At 41.6% G+C, this 25,791-nt stretch overlaps 1 long non-coding RNA gene across 1 annotated transcript; it reads left to right on the forward strand.

Annotated features, from left to right (window-relative positions):
• Positions 1-24,984: 24,984 nt before the first annotated feature.
• On the forward strand, positions 24,985-25,571 carry LOC131683152 (uncharacterized). Its single transcript, XR_009304404.1, has 4 exons — positions 24,985-25,142; positions 25,200-25,291; positions 25,348-25,466; positions 25,529-25,571. It is a non-coding gene; the product is annotated as an uncharacterized LOC131683152 (long non-coding RNA).
• The last annotated feature ends 220 nt before the right edge of the window (positions 25,572-25,791 follow it).

Genomic DNA, 25,791 nt, shown 5'->3' on the forward strand with positions numbered 1-25,791 from the left:
AAAACGCGGTTATTGGCACCGGTTCGTCGACGTAACAATATTTCTGCTCTATTTAGTGGCGATCCTATGCTGTGTATTTGATTCAACCTTTGATCGGAATACACGGAACCAAGAATCCTTTTTCCGCAGCAAAAGATTCACATTCAAATATTTGTTCTTTAATCAAACAAATTTATCTGACAGTAAAGATGCTTACCCTGAGCATTGTAGTGCGAATATCAGCGTAACGTTTGTTAGATGATGAGAGCTATGAATAGTTCTATGCTAATTATTATGACAGCAGTGGTGAGGGCAATCATAAAAAAGGCTGTGCTACAAACACTCCTTATTTTTCTTGGGTAAAATATGGAAGTTTTTTAACTGAAAAATTGTACCAGATTACCAAATACAAATATTAGTTTCAGTTCTTTCGCATTACTTCATTCTGGGTAATGAGAAAAGAGACATTTATATTAGAATAGCAATGAGAAGGCAAATTTTATGGGACACTGGAAGTTTAGGAATCCCAAAGGCATAAACACACGTTAGTTAAAGAGGATGGATGAAGATCGTGACTTCCTTCGGGTGATATCTCGGGTCATATCCAATCAATATACATTGAATGTGCATCTCTGGCGATTTGGAGTCGTGAAGAGCGATCTCTGAGCTTGTGGTAGCGGCTATCGCGACATTAAACATGTTGTCTGGTCGTGCGCCTAGTGTTCTAGCGCCAGATCTCCGTTAAACGAATCCCTTTGGCCTCGTTCCAGTCCCAGATGTACTGGCTATCATCGATCTCTCCTATATGTCTCTCACACACATATTTTTCAACGCGACAATTATTCACATTTTGTAATTTCTTCTCTTTCGGTTGACATACTAAAAGCTACCTGGAAATCTGATACCAAGAGTTCCCAGCGGATCTAAGTAGAGAAGTCGGTCATCCGGTTCATGATGTTCCGACAGTGATCTTCCTTTTACTAAAAAGCTGCGAATTGAATTTCTTTTTTTCCCTAACATCGTCCGCCCTCTCCTCACTTTCCCTGATACGGTTTCTGCTATTGATGTTGGAATGAATCGTGTGTCGTTTGCCTTCCTTATTAAAAGCCTACTAGTGTTTCTCCTTGTTTCAATTTGTAATCAAATAATTATTCTTCTTAAAAAATTATAATCTAGTCTTAAAAACTGCATCCTTTAGTCTGAATAAAATTGCATTAACATTTTTGTATATCGATCTGAACTCCTTGTTTTAAGATGTAGATGTGTCAAAATGTATTCCCCTTAGTAGAAATATTAAATATAATTTCAAATTTCAAACAAACTCGAAATATTATCCCATATTTCCAAGAAATTTAAATTGTTAAGCAAAGAAATTTAGACGCGTGCATTTTGTGCGCAAGACACATACGTGGTTAATCTCATGTTTTGGTATGTTCCAAACTTCCGAGTGGGTAATTCCCCCCTCGGCAATTTTCGAGTGGGTAGTTCTACCCATACTAGCCACGTGTTCCGGCCGGCCCTGACCACGCGTAAGCGATCTGTAAACTATATTCTTCTATACGAGATGTATATGAAAAGTTTGTTGCCGAAACTAGAAAAAAATGTCTAAACCTAGAAGACACTATAATTCGTCAATATTGTTGATTTTTTTTTTCAAGTAAAGTGGCTTCAAGTACATAATGAGAGTGTTTAACGTACCAAGAGAAGCAAATAACACTATTCCTCGGTGAGCAATCTCATAAATCCGTGTTATCATTTGAGCCATTGTCGTTTCAATTAGTTCCAAATGTTAAGATTATGTTTTCTGATCATTTTCAATTGGCTTCAGTGTGCGTATCTAATGCATAACGATTGTTGCAGCTATTTAGTCGCTCCACTGGTTTCGATTTACAAACCAAATCAAATCGGGTTTATTAACATGTGCTTGATCAAACGTCCACTTCGTTCTTTATTCTCTAGTTAGATCTAGCTGAAAGTATTTTACTTACTCTCACAGCATTCGCTGCCAGCGCCAACTGCAAATTGATAAAGTTATTCCAGAGCTGTTCCGTCTTGGTTTCTCCACTGAATCCCGACTACCATCCCTTGGCCACACTAAGTTGCCACCGCAACAGCACGATTTATCGTGGCTCGGTGGTTTTCTCGTGCCGTTATTGTTTCTCCTTCGGTCGTACTCAGCAATAATGACCGTAAGGAACAAGCCAAAAGAGCAAGTGCCATACGTCGTTATCCCGAAACCATCATCAGGCTACACATTTGTGAACTAGGTAGGTAGGTAGTCTGCTTTAGTGGCTAACAACAGCAACTACGTGAGCTGAAAACGCGCGGTGACCATTTTTCATGCCAGTTGGACGAGTTTGTCCCGGGCGACAAAGGCGAAAGTTTCAAGCGCCAACATCCCGCGATAAACATGAACCGTGACCACCGCGCGACTTTAGGCGGTAAAGAGCCATAAAAGCAGCGGGAGATAATGGTCTCGCCTGGTTACAGGAACACAACAAACATACGCGCGTAATAACACACAATAACCGCGTGGCGGTCGGTTGGGTTAGCAGGGTTAGTTGACAGCCAGTCGACGATGATCCCCAACGATGAGCACGGCGCAAACTAAGCGAGGGAAGAACCTTTTTGAACCTTATTAGTGCGAGTGAAAAAGCAGTTTGAGCCCGACACGTAAAACTCGCCGCAGCAGCCTCGTTATGGATCCAGGCAGGCGTTGATGTATTTGCGTATTGTTCGGGAAAGGCTCATTCATTTTGGCGGGATCCTGGCAGTTAACCTTTGCAAAGGTTCGGTCGGTCGGAATTGGCCCTTGATGATGCGGTGTCAACCGTTGTGAACCGTAATTTGCTACCTTGTTAGGTGGGTTTTTATATAATGCATTACAGTGTACAGTACCCATCTAGAAGGTGCTTTATCAAATGACATTCACCCACAGTTCAATTTTCGCAAAAGGCTCAACTTTTACTATACAAAACAACGATGTTGAACAACATGCCACCACATCGGTAGTTGATATTCGGAGTAACGTTGTTCGTGTGGTCACGTTTTTTTGTGCTCCGCTTCATTCAACGATGTCATATTCCTTGTCCAAATTATCCACCGTAGGAGAAAATCTATGGGGCACCGATGGCAGGAAAGAGTTTTCTGATTCATAAACTATTTGTCCAATGGCTGGTTGTTGTGACAAAAAAAAATGAAACCACAAGCATCCAGACAGTTTATGCATCAATGGTTTAGCATCGTGTTTACGATAATGGTTTTCCACCGAGCTGGTTCTAAATGACATAGCGCGGCTTACCAATGGTTCTCTTCATCAACATTCGTTCGCTTTTTTTGCTTCTCTTCGTCGAATTTTAGATCAATTCGTGCTAACAGGATGGTCAGTCATCATCTATGTTAGTTATTGACCAATTGAGACTCTTTTTATGCTTAGCCGCTGGAAACTTTTTTACTTTTTCTAGTAAACCCATTCAATGTATTTTTGTGTCAAAAATATGACCCTAAGACAACTTTAAGATTTACTAGATTCTACTACTACAGATTTCCTAATGTTGTTAAGCGCAAGAAGATACAAAATAAATAGCGAAATAAATGAGGCGAATCAGAAACGCAAATGTGTAAGAAATAAGGATTTGTGCCCTCAAGTGCAAAGACTGGTTTTACCAACAAATTTTCACCCTGGTGAGAAATTTTGGTGTTTACCACATTTTCCTGCTTAGGGCGAAATATAGCATAGATCAAAATCGCCGAAGATTTAGAAGTGAATTTCTAAAAATCGATTGTTTCGGGCCAAACAACTGGTCTTCAAAATTATATTCCGAATAATGGAAATCGACGAGAATGTACGGTAAGGCCGCAAATGGTTGTATGGAAAAAAATAATACTACTAAATCACGTCCATAGTCAGAATTTTGTTTGTGGAGGGACTTACAAAATTTAGAGGGGGAGGTTGAGGGTTAGCGTAAAAAACACTTTTTTGCGGATTTGTTTCAGGAATTTTACCCCCCCCCCCCTCTCCTTCCTTAATGCATAAAAGTATTAATTCTGGACCCCGCCAAAAATTTTCAACTTGTTAAGAAATTTTAGATTAGTTTCTCAACTCACCGTATCCCTCCAACTACGCCCCTGTTAAAATACAGAAAACCTATGTAAGTCAAAGAAAAAAAAATTAATTAAGCTGACGATGTTCAGAGTGATTGCATAACCTTTCTATAGGAGAAAGGCAAAAATGTGAATTTGCTGTGTGTCCGCAATCTTCAACCCGTAACTCCGGAACCGGAACTCGAAATTTAATGAAATACAACAGCAATCATGGGAACGTTGTACCTTTCATTTGCGACTAAGTTTATTGAAATCGGTTCAGCCATCTCCGAGTAACCAATGTGCATATTTTTGGTCACACACATACATACACACATACATGCGCACACACACAGACATAACTCCGCTAGTGAATGATGATTCTCAATAGTAGCATGTCTGTAATAACCTACGTACTTGGAATTATTGAGAACCAGAGCTACAGGTCCAAAGCCCTGGTAAGTGATCGAGGAGGTGAAAAAGATGCTCGACCGTTAACGGAGCCTGTGGGATACCTGGGCAACCCCCACAGTAAACGTCCCTTACTGCGGAGCTCTGGCGTGGCGGACCTTTCTTTCTCGCGCGACTCGTGGGATCAATGAGCGACGTGAAAAATAACAAAAACCAAAAAACGGAGGTGCCGAACCCCTTTGCTAAAGATGGTTTGATGAGGTCTCCCCCCCCCCCCCGTGGAGAAAGTAGTGTAGTAACAGGGGCTGCATCCGACAGCACCAGTGGCCACCCAGCAGTGGTAGAAAATAGCCCTACCAACGCGCTGGATGGGCCACTATCCGCGATGCGTAAAGTGGTGGAGCAGCTCGATACTATAATCGAGTTCACTAACGCGAAGCAAAATATCAGCAAGGAGCTGAAACAGAGCCTGCTGGTGCTCCGGAAGGCTGTTCGTATCGCAAGACAGGAACAGCAAGCTTACGCAAAGAGGGTGGAATGTCGAAAGAAGTCCAACAGAGAAACCCAGACAGTGGCCTACAAGAAGGAGGGAAGAGAGAAGGCCGACATAGGTACCCAGATAGGGGCCTTCCCCTTCTATGGAGCAGCCAAGTCGCTCGAAGCGGCGGCTGAGTTCCCCTCGAAGGGCAAGGGCAAGCGCAAGACTACGTCGAACGCGAAGCGCCCTAGGAAGTCACCGGGCGAGGGTGCAAAAACCAACACCATACGGCGTTACGGCCAAACGCCGTTTTGTCGAGGTAAACCAGGGCGAAAATGACAGCGCCGGGCATAGAGAAGGTGCCAGCAACTCGGTGCAACCGGGGTAGGGGCGCGTAAACCCCTGGACGCTGGTCACCAAGAAGAAGCCGACACCGACACCGGATGCACCGCGGCCCGCGAAGAAGGCCAAGGACAGAGGCGAGGCCTTGTGGTTAAAGACCGACAAGGACAAATACGCCGACGTCCTAAAGTCGATGAGGGCGGCCGAAAGCTTCTCGGCCCTCGGGCAAGACGTGCGCAGCGTGAGACACACGAATACAGGTGAAATGCTTTTGGTGCCGAAGCGAGGCGCACAATCCAGTGCTGTCAAAGACCTTGGCCCAAGAGGTCCTTGGTGAAGGCGCCCAGGTCAGGTGGCTAGGAGCGGAAATGACTCTCCAGTGCAAGCATCTGGACGAGTTCATGACCGCAGACGATGTCGTCGCAGCTGTCAAGGAGCGATGCGACGTAACAATCGAGCGGGCCTCTGTGCGCTTGAGAGGGGAACCCTCCGGCACCCAAGTAGCCTACCTCAGGTTACTGAAAGCAGATGCCAAAAAGGTTACCGTGATAGGTAAACTGAAGATCTGCTGGTTACTATGCCCAATTAGCATACCCCATCGGTGCTGTCGGTGCCTGGAGTCCGGCCATAAATCGTACGAATGTAAGGGTACAGACAGGAGCAAACTATGTCGTCGCTGCGGCGAGGAGGGGCATAAGGAGCGGGGTTACACTAAGGCGCACAAGTGCCTTATCTGCACCGCTAAGAAGCAAGCCCATAAACATGCTATGGGCGGACCTTCGTGTCCCTTCGGTGAGGCAAATAAGAAGAAGCCGTGAACGTCACACAGCTAAATCTTAACCATTGTGCAGCAGCCCAACAGCTGCTGTGGCAGTCGGTCTCGGAGTCGAGGACAGATGTCGCCCTCTTATCAGACCCGTACAGCATCCCTGCCGGCAACGGCAATTGGGTGTCGGACGGGTCTGGAATGGTGGCAATCTGTAAAACGGGACGGTTCCCGGTTCAAGAGGTAATACACTCCTCCGCCGAGGGTGTTGCGATTGCCAAGATCAATGGTGTGTTCTATTGCAGCTGCTACGCTCCACCAAGGTGGCCCATAGAACAGTTTTCAACCAGATGATCGACAGGCTCTCGTCAGACCTAGTGGGCCGGAAACCGGTAGTCATAGCGGGAGACTTTAATGCTTGGGCAGTGGAGTGGGGCAGCCGCTGAACAAATAGCAGGGGCCAAGTGCTAATGGAGGCGCTTGCGAAACTCGATACTGTGCTAGCTAATAATGGCTCCGCTAGTACATTCCGTAGAAACGGGGTGGAGGCGTGGATTGACGTAACATTTGCCAGCCCGAGTCTGGCTCTAGGCATGGAATGGAGGGTAGACGAAGGCTACACCCATAGCGATCATTTAGCAATCCGCTTTAGAATCATCTATGGTGTGCAGCATCCGAGGGCGGGAGATCTCTGTCTGGTACGCGGGTGGAAGTCCAATCACTTCGACAGCGAAGCTTTCACCGCGGCCCTGGGACTGGAGGCCAACACCGACAGTCTAAGCGGGGATGCGCTGGTAGCCGTCTTGTAACGCGCGTGCAACGCCACTATGTCGAGAAAAACCCTGCCAAGAAACGGCAGATGCCCGGTATACTGGTGGAGTGCCGAGATTGCAGCTCTACGATCAGCCTGCCTCAGAGCTAGACGTAGGATGCAAAGAGCTTGCACCGAGGATGCAAGAGAGAACCGCCGTGAAGTGTTTCGAGCTGTGAAATTGGCCCTTAACAAGGCCATTAAAAGCAGCAAGAGAGCATGTTTCGACAACCTGTGTGAGAGTGCCAACGCGAATCCGTGGGGTGATGCCTACAGAATCGTGATGGCCAAGACCAAAGGGGGCTCTTCACCCCCAGAACGGTCTCCGGACCGGTCGGCGACGATTATCGAAGTACTCTTCCCGTCTCGAGCCACAAGCCCCTGGCCACCTGCACTACGAGATAGTGCGGGCACGGCCGAAACGGTGGCTCCGGTGACGAATGAAGAACTACTCGCATTGGCTAAATCCCTAGCAATGAACAAAGCTCCAGGGCCGGATGGAGTTCCAAACAGCTCTCTCAAGGCAGCGATCATAGCGAACCCGAACATGTTCAGGCTAGCTATGCAGAGGTGCCTTGACGAGTGCCGTTTCCCCGATAGATGGAAAAGGCAGAAATTGGTGCTGTTGCCGAAGCCCGGGAAGCCGCCAGGCGACCCATCGGCGTACAGACCAATCTGTCTGATAGACACGACTGGCAAACTGCTTGAGAGGATCATCCTCAACAGGCGAACCCCGTACGCAGAAGGTACGGACGGCCTGTCAAGCAACCAGTTTTCGGATGGGTAAGTCCATGGTAGACGCTATCAACTCGGTGATAAAAACTACCGAGATAGCGATCCAACGAAAAAGGCGAGGCATTCGATACTGTGCGTTAGTAACACTTGACGTGAAGAACGCATTCAACAGCGCAAGCTGGGATGCCATCGCGCTCTCGTTACACCGGCTTAGCCTACCGGTGGGTCTGTATCGGATCCTGGAAAGCTACTTCCAGAACCGCGTACTGCTATACGAGACCGATGCCGGTCAGAAAAGGGTTCCGATTACCGCCGGAGTCCCGCAGGGCTCGATCCTAGGCCAGGTGCTATGGAACCTCATGTATGACGGGATTCTGAGACTGAAGTTCCCTCCTGGGGTCAAGATCGTCGGCTTTGCCGACGACGAAACCTTGGAGGTCTATGGGGAGTCAATCCCTGAGGTAGAACTAACTGCAGAACACGCGATCAACACGCTGGAGGAATGGATGAGCGCGAGAGGCCTTGAGCTCGCTCAGCATAAGATGGAGGTAGTTATCGTTAACAACCGCAAGTCGGCACAACATGCAGTTATCCATGTGAGAGAAGTCGCGATCACTTCAGAGCGAAGTCTGAAGTCTCTCGGAGTCATTATAGACGACAAGCTGACCTTCGGCAGCCATGTCGACTATACATGCAAGAGAGCGTCGACTGCTCTATCGAGAATGATGTCCAACAGCTCAAAGGTGTGCGCCAGTAGACGTAGGTTACTGGCAGGCGTTGCCGTATCTATCCTCAGGTACGGCGGCCCGTCATGGTCAAGAGCACTGAGGGTAACCAGTTACCTACAGAAACTGGAGAGCACCTACCGCGTGATGTGCCTCAGAGTGATATCTGCCTACCGCACGGTATCACACGATGCATCCTGCGTGATAGCGAGCATGATGCCAGTCGGGCTGGTCATTCGGGAAGATGAGGAGTGCTTCGAGCTACGTGGAAATAGGGGAGCCCGTGAGCGCACAAGGGTGACCTCGGTCGCCAGATGGCAGCGTGAGTGGGATAACTCCTCGAAAGGTAGGTGGACCCACCGGCTGATACCTAACATATCGAACTGGGTGGGCGACCCCATGGGGGTCTTCCATCTGACACAATTCCTGTCAGGCCATGGCTGCTTCCGACAGTACCTCCACAGGTTCGGGCACGCGAAGGTCCCCGCCTGCCCTGACTGCCCAGGTGTAGACGAAACTGCCGAACACATACTGTTCGTATGTCATCGGTTCGACGTCGAAAGAAGAGCAATGCTTGACGTCTGTGGTTGGGACACAACCCCTGATACCCTTATTCAGCGGATGTGTCAATCGGTGGAGAAGTGGAACGCAGTCTCGACTGCAACCACCCAGAGTGCCTGTAGGCTACAGGCAATTTGGCGCACCGAGCAACAGACGACGGGCACGACAAACTAGTGATTGGTTAGTTAGAGCGAAAAAGGCCAAGCGCAAAAAAGGGAGTGAATGGTCTGTTCATGCTGAGGCAGGTTTAGCGCAGCGACTGGCAACCGCGTAAGGGGCAAAACCCAGCCACCCCGAAGCAAGGCAGAAGAGCGAGTGTATAGGCGTATATGTGTACTGCCTCATGCCAAGATGGGAGGGTCGTAGCGTAGTATGTTGGGACTTAGCTATCGATGCCTCGTGGCGTGGCAGAGGAGTGAAGGGAGAGCATCCAAGTCAGCCTCATACAGGACGTATGAACGCGTGAGTGAGAGTGAATGAGTACATCAAGTACAGCCATCCCCCCAGAAGTAATACCGAGAGGTAGTCCCTGGGGGAACGATGGCGGAGCCCAATGGAGTTTGGTCGGTATTAAGGGCTGCGTGACCATTCGAGCCCGACACGCCCCCAGTGCACTTCGTGCGGTAGCTTGGACCCTACCAATAGCACGTGTACTGGGCTAGTATGTAAATGTTCTGTCCATTGTATAAAAAAACACACACACAGACATTTGCCGAATTCGACGAACTGAGTCGAATGGTGTACAACAGACGGCCCTTCGGGCCAAGATTAAGCTGACGATATTCAGAGTGATTGCATAACCTTTCTATGGGAGAAAGGCAAAAAGAGATAAGTGTATCATATGGAAAACCAAATTATGCAACTTGTTCAGACAGACAATCTAAATTATTGAAATGATGATGTTGACTATTTAAATATTCGTGAAATGAACAAAAACCCGATAAAAATACTAATTTTAAAATACCGCACTTCTAAAAAGGTAACTTATACTCATTATCTGGAGATATGAGGACACTATTCGATATAAAATTTGCTCACTTTTCCAATGAAACTAAACGTAGAGTAGAGGTTAGAAGTATTTAAAGACAAATAAGGTATTAAAGTTCAATAACTCTTTCACGGTTAAGTTTTGATGGTAATTTTGGAATGATTTTTTTCCCTCAAATGTGATAATTTATCACCCCTCGAGAGGTTCCTTACCATCAACCAAATCCCTGTATATCAAACTGTCGAAAAAATGCGATAGAGAAATAACAATATCCAATTCTATATTATATATTTCACCTATTTTGATTGCTATGAAAGGTGTACTTTGCTGTAATACTCCTGCTCAGAAAAACGCTGCCGGTAGTTTAGAAAGAAACTTGATCGGCTATGATTATTTATCATTCTGTGAATACCCAAGAAAGACATAACTATTTCTAATTGGACTCTTGAATTGTTGAATCTTACATTCGAAGCATTGTGCGATTTGCAGCTAGAAGATAAAGTTTCGGTCCCATTTGTCGTGCTGGCCCTATTCACTTCCGGCACCTTTTCTAAGGACTGATAAATGCATTCCCTTAGCTCTTTTTCCAGTATCACAAGCCAATCTAACCAGAAGAGACGATTTCACTGATTAAACCATGTTTATTTCATACTGCTGACTATCATCGTTGAGACGGCAATCCGTCGAATGGGAATTTATGTCTGCCGTTCGGGTAATGTATCCAATCTCAGCTGCCCTTCGAAATGCTTCATTTCGAAATTTTCTCTATTGAAGGACAATCGTATGAAAATTTATAAGCCAACATAACTCAAGTAGCAAACGAACTGCCCTTCACCGGTGGACACAGTTTCGAAGCTGGTAGGGTCGAGTTATCAGGGTCAAAGATTCGAACATTTCAACCAACCGTGTCAAACACTTGGTTGAAACTCCCAGTTTGCTTTCAAGAGTAACCACTTCATGTTGGTGCCGTGGCCACACCGCAAAGGACGTTGTTTATGTTTGTCCTCCTTCCCAAATATCCAGGCGATCCGTTCCGACATAACAGCACGACGAACTGCAACCGTTCCTGTTTGGTTTTTAGCCCCAGGACTCCCCTTTGCTCTGTCTGTATATCGGATCGAAGGTTAGCCCATAGCCAGTGAAAGACACTACCAAACAAACATTACAACAGGAGCTAAACCTAAATTATTCCCCTGACCCCGCTCCGTCCATCCACTGAAACAGGAAACAGATCCGTGTTACAACGGACATCTGGTCGGACGAGCCCAACCCCAAACCAGCAAATGGGGGCTTGCCTGCGAAACGTTCTCTCAATCATGTCGAGACCCGGAGGAGCAGAGTGCACATAAACCGAACCAAATATCTCACTCGATTCCAGCATGTCTACGAAATGAGATAAATGCACTGGACGTGTGTTGGCTTGCTCTGGGATGTATTGTCCCGAGCCAAGCTTAGGATAAATACTGCAGGGAAAGAGGAAATATTACTCCGGAACTTTTTCCGGGTTGAATGTCACCACCGTGACTAATTTATGGATCAACATGGCAAACTTTGTCCATCACCGACTGGCCGGGTTCCGAGACGTGTCGAGTTCTAATCAAGAGTGGGGATTTCAATTATTACAACATCTTTCGCTCTCTCTTTCAAGATGTAATCAACAGATTTGACCTTGTGACTGTTTCGACATCTCAGCCAGGCAAAACGATGTCTAGATTTTAGTTGGGGCACTCACGCTAGTTTATGATTGATTGGATACCATTAATCACTTAACAACATAATCCAACAAGTAAAACATGGCTTCATCGGTGTGCTATAGGTCAATGTTCTTTCATGAATTGAAGGGTAGGGATCGTAAAACTTACGTCTGGAGGGTTGTACTGTTTGACAGACCAAGTCCGTAACATTTCAAATAAAAGGTATAAAATAAATAAGAATTTCAGGAAACAAAGCAAGTTTTTTCCGATTTATCCTATGAAATTCAAAATTGGAATTACATGTATTGTCTTCTGATGATAACACACGCATTGTGATGTATTGCAGTATTCTGCCGTTTCACGCAAAATTGACCAAAATTCAATGGGATTCCCTATATATATATGAGACAATTAGACGTAGAATGACAGTATTGAAATAAACAACAGATTAAAGCAGCGTCTATCACAATGTCATTATAAGCGTATTACAAGCGAGTCTGGTCAGCGAAACCATTGACTATTACACACAACCGGAAACTAATTGTTGACAAAATTACCGGATCCATATCCTCTTAAATCGTCCTCCGCCCCTCTTTACAGTCTCCTAACCAAATTCCAACCACATGGCACTTTCACAGAATGTGTTTAATTTGCCTCCGATATGCATCAGTCGCAGCACCGCACCGGTCCGGTGCCGCATCAGGGGTAGCTAGGTACAAGGTACTCGGAGGTTAAACATCCAGAATGGCCTTCATCACGGACAAATAAATGCTAATGACACCATTTCCACCACCCGGGCGGGCACTCGCCGCTTCAGGTTGGCTCAAGCTAAGCGTAAGCCGGTGCCAGTGTGTGGTTATGGAAAACCACACATCGTCCTTTGTCTAGACTCGGGGACAAGCCGACTGGGAGATCTGTCAGTACAATACAAGTGACCCAACGGGGCAGACGATCCTGTCATCAACTGACCTTTTTCTCATGCGGCATGTTTCTGGCAGCGGAAGTGTCCTCCGATGAGATGTGGTTGATTAAAACATGTTTATTTTATGGGGAAGACCATTCGTGCTGAAATCGTTTCGCACCATGCTCGGAGCAATGCAAAATTGGATGATCATTGTTGATTGTGTCAACGAGACAATCGCTCGGTAAACAATTTTTGTTTAGCATACTAATTAAACAGTCCATCATTATGTCTCACACGATGCATAGCATTCAAGTAGCGATTATTGGATATCAAAAAGCTTAATGAAAAATTCAAAACCTTAACGATTCCATAGATTACAAAAAAAATTCAAAAATCCATTCATAGTTTGCTTCGATGGATTCACAAAACATTTCGTTATCTGATAATTAGTCGGTGTTAAATCAGACCGGACTAAGTGACTATATATTGATTTCGAAAAAAAAAAAACAGTTTAAAGTTTGAATTGCAGCATCCTTTACATTAAATGGAAATTAATTTTTGCCATAATTCTTGTTTATTATTACATACACTCAGGTTTTTTTTTACGCGGGGGATACAGGCCGCGTAAATGAAAACCGCGTAAATTTCAAAATCCACGTAAATGAAAACCGCGTAAATTTCAAAATCCGCGTAAAAAAAACCGCGTAAAAAAAACTTGAGTGTATTTCAAATCTGATAAAAGTCCAATGTAGCTGAAGAAATTCTTCATTCATTATCTCATTTTTTATGTTTTGCGACTTAGTCCGGTCTGACTTAACACCGACCAATTCTGATTCAGCTGCGATGGGACTACGGTTAGCCGTCACTTGCATCATTTCGCTTGTCATTTGATTTTTAAATTTTCTTTTAATTTGCATGGTACGGGATCACCCTAATCACCTCCTAAAAATACAGGCTAGGCTCGACTATCTGTGCACCGTAATGTGTAAAAGAAAGCATTAACTTGATTATTCGAACAATTTTTATTTCCCCCAAACTACATTATGCACCCCGAATTTTTCATTGATGTCTGCTACTATTTCTTAAATAAGCGTTATCTGTTATCTAAAGGAAAAATAAAATTACTTCGTAAAAGTACAGAAATTGAACTTATTTAGCAAATAATTTTGAATTCAACGCGTACCAATCAATTGCAATTGATTATAGCTACAATATTAGATTCTCTAAACATAATCACAAAAATGTGAAGACCTACAGAAATTTAGCTCATTTTATAGAACATTTTAAGTTAATTGCAATGACCAACATATACAGTAACACAAAAACTGATTGCAATTTGATGGCTGGCTTTTTTGGTGTTGGAGACGCACCACTGCGACCAGTATTTAGATCTATTGTGATATGCCCCTTCCTTAATCTAAGTGAACTATCTACTATGACATATCACTATTGATGAGTGATTGTCGTTATTGAGGTACACACTCTACCCAGTTGGGCACTCCACTTCGTATTAAGTTTATAACCTGCTTGGGATTTGCAGTCCAAATATCAAAAGACTCCAATGTTCCTTTACCGAGGACTCTTAGTCTGCATTGTATCAATGCTCTGATGCTTCACTTTCAGATCACCCGATAGCGATGAAACTTTGTTTTCGACGCTTTTGATGAGTGTATCCCAGGACAATATCGAATCCAAATAGAGGCCCCAGTATTTAAAAGAGTTTACTTTTTCTACATATGTTTCATTTAAGCAAGGATTTGCATGGTTTGGAATTTTTTTCCTAGGCGAATGAAAAATCATATATTTTGTTTTAGACAAGTTTAGTGAAAATAAATTCGCATCGAAGAAACTTTTAAGAATTTTAAGGTCGTGTTCAATGTAAGAGATTACTGTGTTGACACATTACTGCACAGGGATAAAACAGAGCAGTGTCATCAGCAAAAAAGTCTAGGTAACCTTTTAATTTCAAAGTGCCAATATCGTTAACGTACAATAAAATTAATGGAGGTCCTATGTTGCTGCCTTGAGGGACACCTACACCAACAGGGCGACATGAGCTGCGAGCACTTCCAATTGATACATACTGTGATCTGTGCGTCAGATAACTGTTCAACACATTATGAGCAACTCCTCTAAAACCATACAACTCCAGCTTATTAAGCAGTATGGTGTGATTTATCGTAATAAATGCCTTTTTTAAGTCTAAAAATAATCCTCCAACCATTGTTTTGTTGTCAATTTCACCGGCCAGATAATCAATCAACTCTGTGATGGCCGTCATTGTGCCACAATTCTCCCAAAAACCGTATTGGAAATTGTGCAGTATTTTATTAGTTTCGATGAACTCTACTAACCTATTGACGAGAAACATCATCGATATATGCGAGATTTATGTGAATACCACTTGGTCGTGTACGAAGAAGTATCATGTCTATGTACCCGCTCGGGAAGTAGAGATTGATGGTGTAGTCTCCAACAGGGGCGTTAATTGCGAAGTATGGGGTTCCTTCATTCAAGAAACCTTTTGCTTCGGCAAGTGAAAATTCTGGTTCGCAAGCAATTGCGTTCAGGAAAAATCAAGGAGCAAATGAAAACTGATCTTTTGGACGGGGCTAGTCTACCTGTTCGCCTTTTTGTGCCGCGAGGTATGAACTGCCGTCGTTACAAACAATTGGGCCTACAGCGACTTATTGTAGAAACAAGGCAAGCTGTGGAAAATGCGGAGAGAATCATGAAAAGTTTTCCTAGTGTGGAGAGACTCCGCATGTTCTCTCGACATATCTCGCATATAAATTATGTGGGGACACAATGAAACGATGAGAAATGCAAAAGAGCGCTACGCCACCGACAACGACTAATTTCTACGTTTTCTTGTACACTAAAGAGCGAGAGTCTGACCATCCCACTGTGGGAACATCTTCTAATGTGGAATGTCTACATGGGACATCAAAAACCCTAAGAGTCCCTATATTTCAGTCCCTATATTTCCCCCAGGTTTTACACAATGCATTTTCACTACGATTAAAGGTCAGACGAAATGCAAATGAAAAATGCGATTATTGGCACCTCTTTGTATTTCCTGGAGAAAATATGGGAGTTTTTGAGTACTTTAACTGTATATTCATAGCAGATTACCTTAGTTTGAGTTCTTTCGCAGTGCTTCATTCCGGGTAAGGCGAATATTCCGGGAAGGCGGATATTTGGATTAGAATGATAATGAGAATCTGGACATCTAAGTACTAGAAGGTGCTTTTAATGAATGATCGCGTAGCTTCAACGAGCTTATAAATATTTTTTTCTGAGAGGACGAAAATTGACAAATTTTGTGAAGCGATGTAAGTTTAGGAATCCCAAAGGTATCAACGAACCTCGTCCATGAGAATGGATGAGGGGTCATGACTTCATTCGGGTGATATTTCGGGTCATGTACAATCATTATACGTAGAATGCCCATCTCTGGCGTAATGGGGTCGTGGAGAGCGGTCTCAGCGCTTGTGTTGGCGGTTATCACGATATTCAACATGTTGTCTGGTCGTGCGCTAAGTGTTATTGTACCAGATCTCTGTTAAACAAATCCATTCGGCCTCGTTCCAGTCCAGTCCGAGATGCTATACCAAATTAGCTACTGATACTTTTTGTATGTATCAGGCAAGTACCAGTTGGGATATTGGATTCGGAAATGATTAAGACTTTCATTGGTTTAGTTCTCGATAAAAATACACTTAAAAAATCAGTATGGACAAGGAAAAGTTTTTCTCAATTTTTTTCTTGGAAGTGCTCAATTTGAGTTTTTGACGGTAGGTAGGGAACATAATTACCTATCTTGGAACAAACTTTCATCCAAATCAAAGATGGGTTTTTTGTAAATCGACTTTAAATTTTTAAAATCGATTTTTTTCAGTGTACGAGTCGACGAAAAAAATTTCCAATATTTTTATTCAAAAATTTAACTAATTTTGTGAAAATCACTCCTAGAACATTTCTTGTAGGAGTGATTTTCATTGTCATTTGTCATGTTTAGACTATAACCATTTGAAAAAAAATGGTAAAAAAGTTCGACCCTTTCAAAAGACAGTCTAGTTCAAAGTGGCTTTTTGTGACAAAGTTCTCATGTACAGAAAGTTTCATTCAAATCTTAGAGAGTGCTGTCAACATTTGTTCGAGTTGGCGCCAAATTCGTCAGCTCACATATCGATGAACTCGATATAATACTGTGTTTAGTTGGATTGTCTTGTACGCTGACGTTTCGGCCCAAACAGTCGTTCCTGAAGGTGATGGCCGCTCACACACTTGCTATGTATGGCTATTTTTTATCTAATATTTATTTCTTGCACAGATGTATTATCTGATTTCGAAAGTGCCAGTGTAATTTTTTGAAAGTTGACCGAGAAATAAGGGATCAAGAGAAAAAAGGTACATTGTGGTCGGACAATTAAAAAAGTGCAATCAATTTCAATCTTTCGTTATGATGTTAAGATGTCTTCAGAAAAGTTTCTGCATGGCACCTAGCGCTTCATTTGGTTGAATCATAACTAGTTCGAAATTCAGTCGCTAAGGCGGCGCTATTATCAACTTTTTAATGAAGCTAGATTGAAATGTGATGTCTTCGAGAAAGTTGTAGATTCTATAATTTTAAATATTTCTTCTGAAAATGCAAATTTTGCAGGTCCTATATTTTTGGAGATAGAGCATGATTTGGTTCAAAATCTTATTTACAGATAATGTTTTCAAAAATGCGCCATATTTCAAAATTTGTGGCACCTGCAAAGTTAGTAATACCTGACATACAATGTCGTAGACACCATCTTTCTAATTAAAATCAAGAAACCACCCCATGCCGCAGCATGAGAATTGTAGTCTCCTTGATGCTGCGAGCAGTTCCGCAATATCACAAAGTTCCCAGTTCCCAACCCTGGCCAAACCATTCCAACAGCTGAATCGCTGGTTGATAAGTCACAAAAGAATTTGAGTGTTCCTGAGCGGGCTGGATATAGTTTATTTGGCTTTCTGTCAGAGTTCTGTCAATCTAAAGGTAAAATTTCTGCATGTACAAGGACTCTCCTCTGTCTACAGGTTCAGGACCAGTAAAATATGTCGCATATTGAGATCATCTGAGTAACACTCTTCATCAGTGAAGAGACTATAATGATTTGTCGTGGTGAATGGCGGAGCGCTTCAGATTCCTCGGGCACTATTGGTACATATGCTGCCGTTCTAAGCATAATTGTCCCATGTATATAGGGAATCCCATAGAACATGGGACAAATATGCTTTTAACGGCAGTATGGTATGGTAATAGATTATGTGGACTGTCCCCACAATAGGCACACTTTTCAGTATTCCCAATGCAAGAATCTTTCTCATGATTCTTTGAGCAATTATAACACCGAACCTTATTTATACAATGGCTTATTCGCTTGTATTTAATGCAATGCTGCAATACATAACCCGTAAACAGGCAGACGATCCTCGGCGAAGGAGACATAATTAAATGCAATCCAATCCCGTCTAGTGCGATTGACATAAACAATATTTGCTCACTGGAGCAAAAAGTTTCGGAAACAGCCATTTCCGTGCTTCAGTGGATTCACACACAACCTTACTCTAATCGGTGACTACACTGTCGATTTCAAGTTTGTGAATGGGCATATAGCATTATTTGCTTGGTTTAGATTATCGCAATTCTGAGTTTATCTGGGAGAGCTTTCGGGACATGTTAAAGAAAATCAGATATGGTCCGACCGAGTTAGATGTATGTGCTGCTGATTTTCTTACACATCCGTCCGAAGTATGTGTAAGTGCACCTACCCGCAACGGCTACTCCCGCGCAACACGTTACCAACATATTATTCCCTTCCTAACACGGGGAAAACGCGAACGGAAAAAAAACACAAAAGTCAGGTTTACGATTCTAGAAAAACATATATTACTCCTACTTTTTGTACACATCTGTATAGACTACCCTACTGTGCGATTCTTTTCGCGCCTAACTATTCAAAACTTAAAATCGATCTCGGTTGTTGGCAGCCAGAGGTACGCACAGTACATGGGGCCCAGCCTTGATCGAGTTAATTGAAAAGGGGGAAAAAGAAAAAAGCCTCGATTCTAAATCTTCTGAAGTTTATATAGTAAATTTCTTGCTTACTTCAGCAAAATTTCAATTATTGACTATCTATCCCTGTTCAGCATGCGATTGACATTATATTTGTATTAGTGTCGCATCGCTTTCTATCTTTCTCCTTCGTTTGTAATTTTTATGTTAATGTATTCCTATTCTCCTCTATCTTAAAGTAACTCTTGCTGTCTTCTATTATTTTACGAAGGTTCCCCGAACGTGAGTACTTCCTAATTGGTTTAGTGTTAGTGAGCCTTCGGTTCTCGCTAGAACCTCGTGTTCTCTTGTTCTAACTAAAGCTATTCGTAAGTAGTTGAACGCTCTATTTCCCGAACATAATTATGCATTTGTATCGATGCGCTCACAATCATAAAAACGCCACGCCTATGTAAATAATTACGTTAATTAATATTGGCACAGCCAAATTCTATACAACCGTATAAACACCTGCAGCCGGTGTCATTGGAAAACAATCATTAATTCTTCGAGCAACACAGTGACTCACGTTTGTTGTGCTATGTGCACTGCGACTTAAGCCGCTGCGTTTGCAAATTCGCTAGTGGCGAGTTCTTTCAGGTCAACCATAGACTTGTTGGTTGCGCATTTTTAGGTGTTTACTATTGTGGGGCTGTTCATCTCCCCTTTGTTAATGAGTTGATAATTATCTTGAAGAGATCATTATCAATGTTACGTGTTGGTTTTATAATAAATTCTTTACTGTTCTCCTAAATATGTTACCATGCTGCCCTCCCAGAAGCCGTTGTAGTTGCTGTTGCTTGAAGTCTGCCTTGGGATGTCGTCTTCTGGGTTGTTTGTTCATATAGTACTGCCTGTACATATGTTCCGTGTATCATGGGACTTATCAATTGGTCGACTTCGGATATCGGGTGTGGGTGTTCCGACTGCCATCTCGTGAGTCCGGGGTTGGTTTTCCGTTCGTTTGCCTCAGCTTCCTTCATCTATGCTGCATCTGGGGCTTGGTTTGCGTCCTGTTCGAGTGGATTATGTAATTTCGTTACTTCGTTTCCTTCCTCTCCTTCTTCTCCGTTTGTTGTTGTCGTTTTTGTGGTTACCGAGGATAGGATATTTGACTTATCCTGCCTCGTGAATTGTAAAATGTTGCAGACGAAATGCGATGTGTAACTTATCTCAGTCGTCTTTGCAATGCGTAATCTGTAGCTGACTTGCTAGTGTTACGACCTTTCCTACTGGATTCTTCCTACTGACGTTTAATCTGCCTTGCTGATTTCCTGATGGCTACTTTATTCCTGCCATCTAGTTTGTAAAAATGCTTCCCGCATGATGTGGTGTTGATGCGTTTCTTTAGTTCGTTGTTTATATATTTTGTTGGTGTTTTAGCTCCAGCCAGAGTTTGACGGTTCTGACTGCGCTTTTACTGAACACTGCATAATGACTGGCAGTATGTCCAGCTTGAGTCGATTTTTTTCAGTGGTTGCGACTCCGATTCTTTGCTATGGTTTTTCTTTTACTTGCTTCATATTGCGGCTTGTCTTACAACCATTCTCTACCTTCGATTTATTTGCCCGCTCCGGTTTTGCCCTTTCGTTCGTTGGTCCAGTTCTCATCCTTCACTGTTGCTCCGCCCTTGCCGTCACAACCCAACACCTTCAACCCTCTGTCTTCCGCCTGATTCGTCCTTTGTCATCATAAATTTTCAGACCAAAAGTATGTGGTGACGTTGGCTTCCTGGGGGTGAAAAATTTCTTTTGTCCCTGATCTTCAGATTTCACTTGCTTGTTTGTTGCTTTTCAAAAAAAATTCTTTGTGGATAATAAATTGATATTAAATTGTGTAAAAAAAAAATTTTTTTTTTTTTTTTGCTTATTAATGTTATTATGTAATTTTCATCGCTCATATATTGTCGTTTGGGTATTTCAATCTAATCTTTCTTATTATGTAATTTTCATCGCTTATCAAATCATATATTGGCGTTTGCGCATTCAATCTAGTCTATCTTCACGTTCGGGTATTCTATCTAATCTATGTTTGTTCGAACAAGTGGTTAGTAATGTTAGTTATGTTATGTTTTTTTTTTCATATGGAGAAATAACCGTTTGTTAGTACTATGCTGTTTTCTTTTTTTTTTTTTTATATATATATATATATATGAAGACATAGTAGTTTGTTAGTAATTTGCTTCGAATTGTTGTGATTAGCTTAGTTTGTTAGTGCGCTGTAAATGTGATTGAATGTTACCTATGTTTCCTTCTTTCGGCGAGATTGTGGTATCCTTTATTCGGATTGGTGTGGCCTCCTCCCCCCTTTCCAGTAAGGTGGTTGCAGGTGGGACCTGGTTTTACTGAAATTAGACTTAGATTCTTTCTTTATTATTTTGTTTTATTTATTTATTCATAATTCTCCACTTTATTTGTTTTTCTCTTGTTTCCCGTTTTCCGATATGTTGTCTGTTAGGTGTTTTTGTTATATTACTTAATTTCATCCTATGAAGTTCCCTGCTATTGGGCATGGATATCTGTTTGATTCGTATCCAGTATTATTTATATATTTTACGTGTTTGTTGAAACATTCCTTCAACCATTGTTTTTCCATCTGTATCCTGTATGTCATTACTCCTTTAATTATTCCCCTCAGACGCTTTTCTTCATTTCATCTGTTACCTCTTAATTCGTATTCTTCTCAATTTGACAACCCAGGGTGATCCTATAAAGATACCGTAAAAATATTATTCCCCGGAAGTATGTAAGCTTCCTATTATTAACCCTTCTATTTTGTTTTCTTTAGCCCCCCTTGAATACTTTCTTTGCTTTTTCATGATTGCATTGGTTTTTATCACTTTTGCCGTTTTTAATTAAACGTTCCTCTTGTTTAACCTTTTTTTTCCCTTTATTGTATTATCTTCTCTGTAGGTCATGTTATATTTGTGTTTCTTCTTGTTGTGTCCTTCTGTCGCTGCGTTCATGTTTTACGTTTTTCTTTTTCGTGTATATTTTAATTCGACTGCGATTCTTAGTCGTCATTTAAATAGAATTTGTCATCACGTTCATAAAATAAAGACATTCATACTCATTCCGGGTTCCGGTTCCCTTGTCCGCTCATATGCTTTCATACTTGTATTAAGTGATATAAATGATTCTTAATCAATATTGCATATGTTTTATCCGCTGGCCAGCGTAGGGTGAGAAAAAAAAATAATTCCAATTAAAAATTGTTCATTCTTTTCATATATTGTTGTCCATGTTTGCTTCATGATTTCCAGAGTGAGTTTCCATCTTTTATTATTTGTAAATCATGCATTGTAATTCTGCGTTACTCGCAGGCGTTTCCCGCTTCCTTTTATTGCAGCTTTTCTGATATGCTTTTTCATTCCAATGCTTTTAACCTCTTATTTATATTGCGCCGCATGTGTCTTTATAATCTAAGAGTTTTCAATAAATTCTGTCTTTATCTTTTCCTTCTTATATTGTAGTATGTTCTTTATTTCTTCCATACTTTTGCTTCTGGCTTTGCAAATATTACTTTCTTAGTTGCAAATAAATATTTTCGTCAATTATACTCCTTTTTTGTATTCGCATTTTAAAAGCTTTTCTTCACCTTATATCAAACGAACTATTACCCATTTCGTGGTAATTTTGTTCCTTTGTATCATATTTGTATACCTTTACCTTTATCTAATTTTTTTTTTGTTATGTTTATGTTTTTTTTTATGTTCTCACTGTTGATTATTTACTCTTTATTTTCCTTTCACTTTCGCTTTTCCTCATATTGTAAATTGCTTATATGCATGTTAATTAATGACAACGATTATCATGTTTATTTAATTTGCATTGTGTCTCTTATTGCGTTTTGTTGCTCAATACGTTCTTATTCCTCCTTGCATTTTTTTTAGTGCTGGTTTACTAGTATGCGCTGTCGTAATATTTTGCGTCCTTTGTTGATTGGGTTGCATTGTACCCCCTTCTTTAGTATTTGGCGTTGCCTTCTGAATTTTTTGTTGTTGTTTATTTAAGCGCATGTTCATGTCTGGTTGTTTCTCTTTTTTCTTCTCATTTATGGTCTGTAATTTCGTTTTGCTTATAATGTTCCTATCCAGTGTGTGTTTCGTTTGTCTTCTGTTTTCCCTCTGTCCTATATTTGGTATGTGTGGTTCTATAACGGTTTTCCGTGTGCAGCATGATATCTCCCCTTTGAAACATAGGAAGAATATGCCTAAAGCTCCTCCTATGACCAAGAAGACACCAAATGTCGTCCATGGGTTCTCTAGAGGGGCATATGCTAAATTTTCTAGCGTGGTTCTATGGTTTTTTATTTCGTCGACTTCTACCCCTATGTCGAAGAGTTTCTTTGTGTCAAATAACGAAACTATCTTATTACGTTTTGAAAGAGACGGTATCCCCTTATCCTTCCATTTACTAGAAATATTTGGTATGTCCGTATGTGGTATGTGGTATGTTAATTTTGTTTCACCTTGTGTTTCACTGAAGTGTGTAATTCTTATACTATCCGTCTGTATCATCATGTCCGGCAGTAATTTTATATTTCCTTTGCCTTGTATTGTAGTTTCCGTAACGTTCTTTCCCGTGAAAACGGATACCTTCAATTTGTTAGGTGTAAAATACGTCCATATGTTTCTATTTGCAGTTTCCAACCATATGTCGTGGTTCAACTGCAGCACTTTTGTTTTGCATGTCGTCGTTATGTTTCTAAAATATAGCGCGGCCATACATGTGTCCTCTTGTTTGAGGTCTCTTTCTATATTGCTTAATTTACAAAGCCTAGTGTCTCCTATTCTATCGCAGTTGTCATAATCTGCCTGGGTTAATACATATCCCCAGTTGTTTTCTTGTTTTATTATTATGTCTTCCTCTAAGTGCAATATTGTCAATATGTTTCCGGTTATGCTTGGCTCGATTGTGCCTTTATACGCATACCATTTGCTTTTTTTCACGAGCGGAATTTGAAGTGTCATAATTATATCTAAGTCGTTGGTGAGGTTTACGTAGTAATGAAGTGTATTTAATATCTCTGGCATAATTGCCCCGTCTGCTCTTCTCGGGAAAGTAAGGTTGTCGTTCAGCGTTGCTTCCTCACTGTCTAATGTTCGGATTAGTTGTACTGGGTTTATTATTTCCGCTAGGTCGAGGCTCTTTGTGTTTTCTGCGTGTAATATTGCTATCAACGTTTTTTGTTTTAGTTTTAAGTTTTGTCTCATACTGTTATACCACATGCCTATCTCCATGAGTGTTGCTTCTAGGTATAGGTCTTTATCTCTGTCATTGGCTCTGTTAAGAGTGTTCCTGATTTCTGTTTTTAAAGATTCGAAATTTTTATTGTTGCTTTCGACTGCCTTATCCATGGTGATTGTTGAGTTGCTCACGAAATTGTATATTTTTTCGATTGCTGACGCTTGATGTTCTGTATTTTTGTTGAATCTTTCTTCGTTTCGTCTAAGTTTATCCATATTTTCGTCAATTCTAGTTCTGTCGTCGGAGTCCATTGCTCCAATTGCTGACCAAAACCCTCTTGGTGTTCTTGTTTTAAAGAAATACCTGATGTACGTGTTTATGTTCGCAATGTCACTAGTGTCTTTGCTCCAAACCGAGGTTATGACCCCGCATTTCAAATTAGGAATTCTTTCTATTAGCGCTGTACAGGTTTCATTAAAAGCATTTAGTGCCGATTCTAATTCTGCTTGATCTTCTACAAGACTCTTATACGTTAGCGTTACCTTAAAATCGTAGACCCCTTGTGCCAGTAATACATCATTGAGTCTTTCCAGAATCAACGCTGCGTTCGCCATGGCCAAGAAAACTCCAGCGAAAATAGTTCTAAAATATGAAAGATAACGATACTTTCTTATGTATAGAGTCGTAAAATCAATTATTCTTCTATTGCTTTAAACCAATATGCATATGTAAATATGGAACGAAAAATCAACGCAACGCGTTGATCTTGCATCATTGTCTTTTATATTTATTCAACTGGGGCAACAATTTTATGCCTTAAGTCTATGTATATGTAATTCATGTGACAAAAAGCTTGTTACCTTAAATCTTTATTGATGCGGCTTGCTACCTTAAAGAAAAAACTTGCTATCTTGCATAAATCCTCGCGCGGCATATGGAAAAACCCCGCAGAAAAAGGATGTCCAACAGTACAGTATTGAGCCTATATCTATATACTTCTTATCTAGTAAAAATGTACGCTGCCAATAAAGATTGAACTCGAGTCTGGTTTTCCTTTTGTTTTACTCCTGTCTTAGCCAGATAAACTTGCTCTTATATGATTGCTGAGCAAAGCGGTGCGTATTCCGGTTACAGTCGTATTCACTGTCAAAATGCCCTCATTACCCTAGCATAGTTACAATAACTCGCTTCATTAGATTTATAACCGTATTGCAAAGCAAGAAATGCTGTGGATGTGAAACGTGAACCGCCTCCTGAAATTTTTTTTCCGTGCACTATTATGTGCAGTGTAAGTGGTTTAGACTTTACTAACGCGCCTCTTGCACCTTTTCTGTTCCGATTTCGGCATTTGATGTCAATCGTTTGTGACGAGAGGTAATAATGAGGTAAGTAGTGCGTCTTGATTTTCGGTTCCAAAAACTTTTTTCTTTTTGTTCTTTTAGTTCTTTTATTGTATATTCACCCAATGCCCGTGGCCTCCACAGGGCCCGCACTTGGTGTCTGGACACCCGGTTTTCGCCATTTTTAGGTTAAGGTAAGTATCCTATTATGTTTATTTATTCTTCGGTTATACATTTTTATTCTTTGCAGGGTCGGAAATATAAATTTGAACCGGATTCACTATTGCGTATTGTATTGTTTCTAGGCTCTCCGAAAACCACCCTCCGAGACGTTTCTTTATTTTTTTTTCAGCTATGGTGTCATGTATGGTAAGTGTATTTCTTTTAATTTGTTTTTTTTTTCGTTTGTACTTTGTTCTTCCTCTTTTTAGGGTATTTTCTTCTTGCTCTGGTGCCTTCCCCCTCTCGACGGATACTGTAATAATTTATAGGATAATCTGGTGAGTGCTACCTTAGAAATAATTTTTTTGATTAGATTAGAGCTTTTTTTTAAGGAGTGTTAAATCTGAGCTTAGGCTCGTTCGCCACTTGAAAAGCTGCTAGTTACTTTGTGTTAATACTTATCATCGGTGTTTTAGTTTCCTTTCACTCTTGCTCGCTTGCGCGAGATATAGGGTGGTGGATATATTTCCAC

This window comes from Topomyia yanbarensis, chromosome 2 (assembly GCF_030247195.1).
Source record: "Topomyia yanbarensis strain Yona2022 chromosome 2, ASM3024719v1, whole genome shotgun sequence".
Taxonomy (NCBI): domain Eukaryota; kingdom Metazoa; phylum Arthropoda; class Insecta; order Diptera; family Culicidae; genus Topomyia; species Topomyia yanbarensis.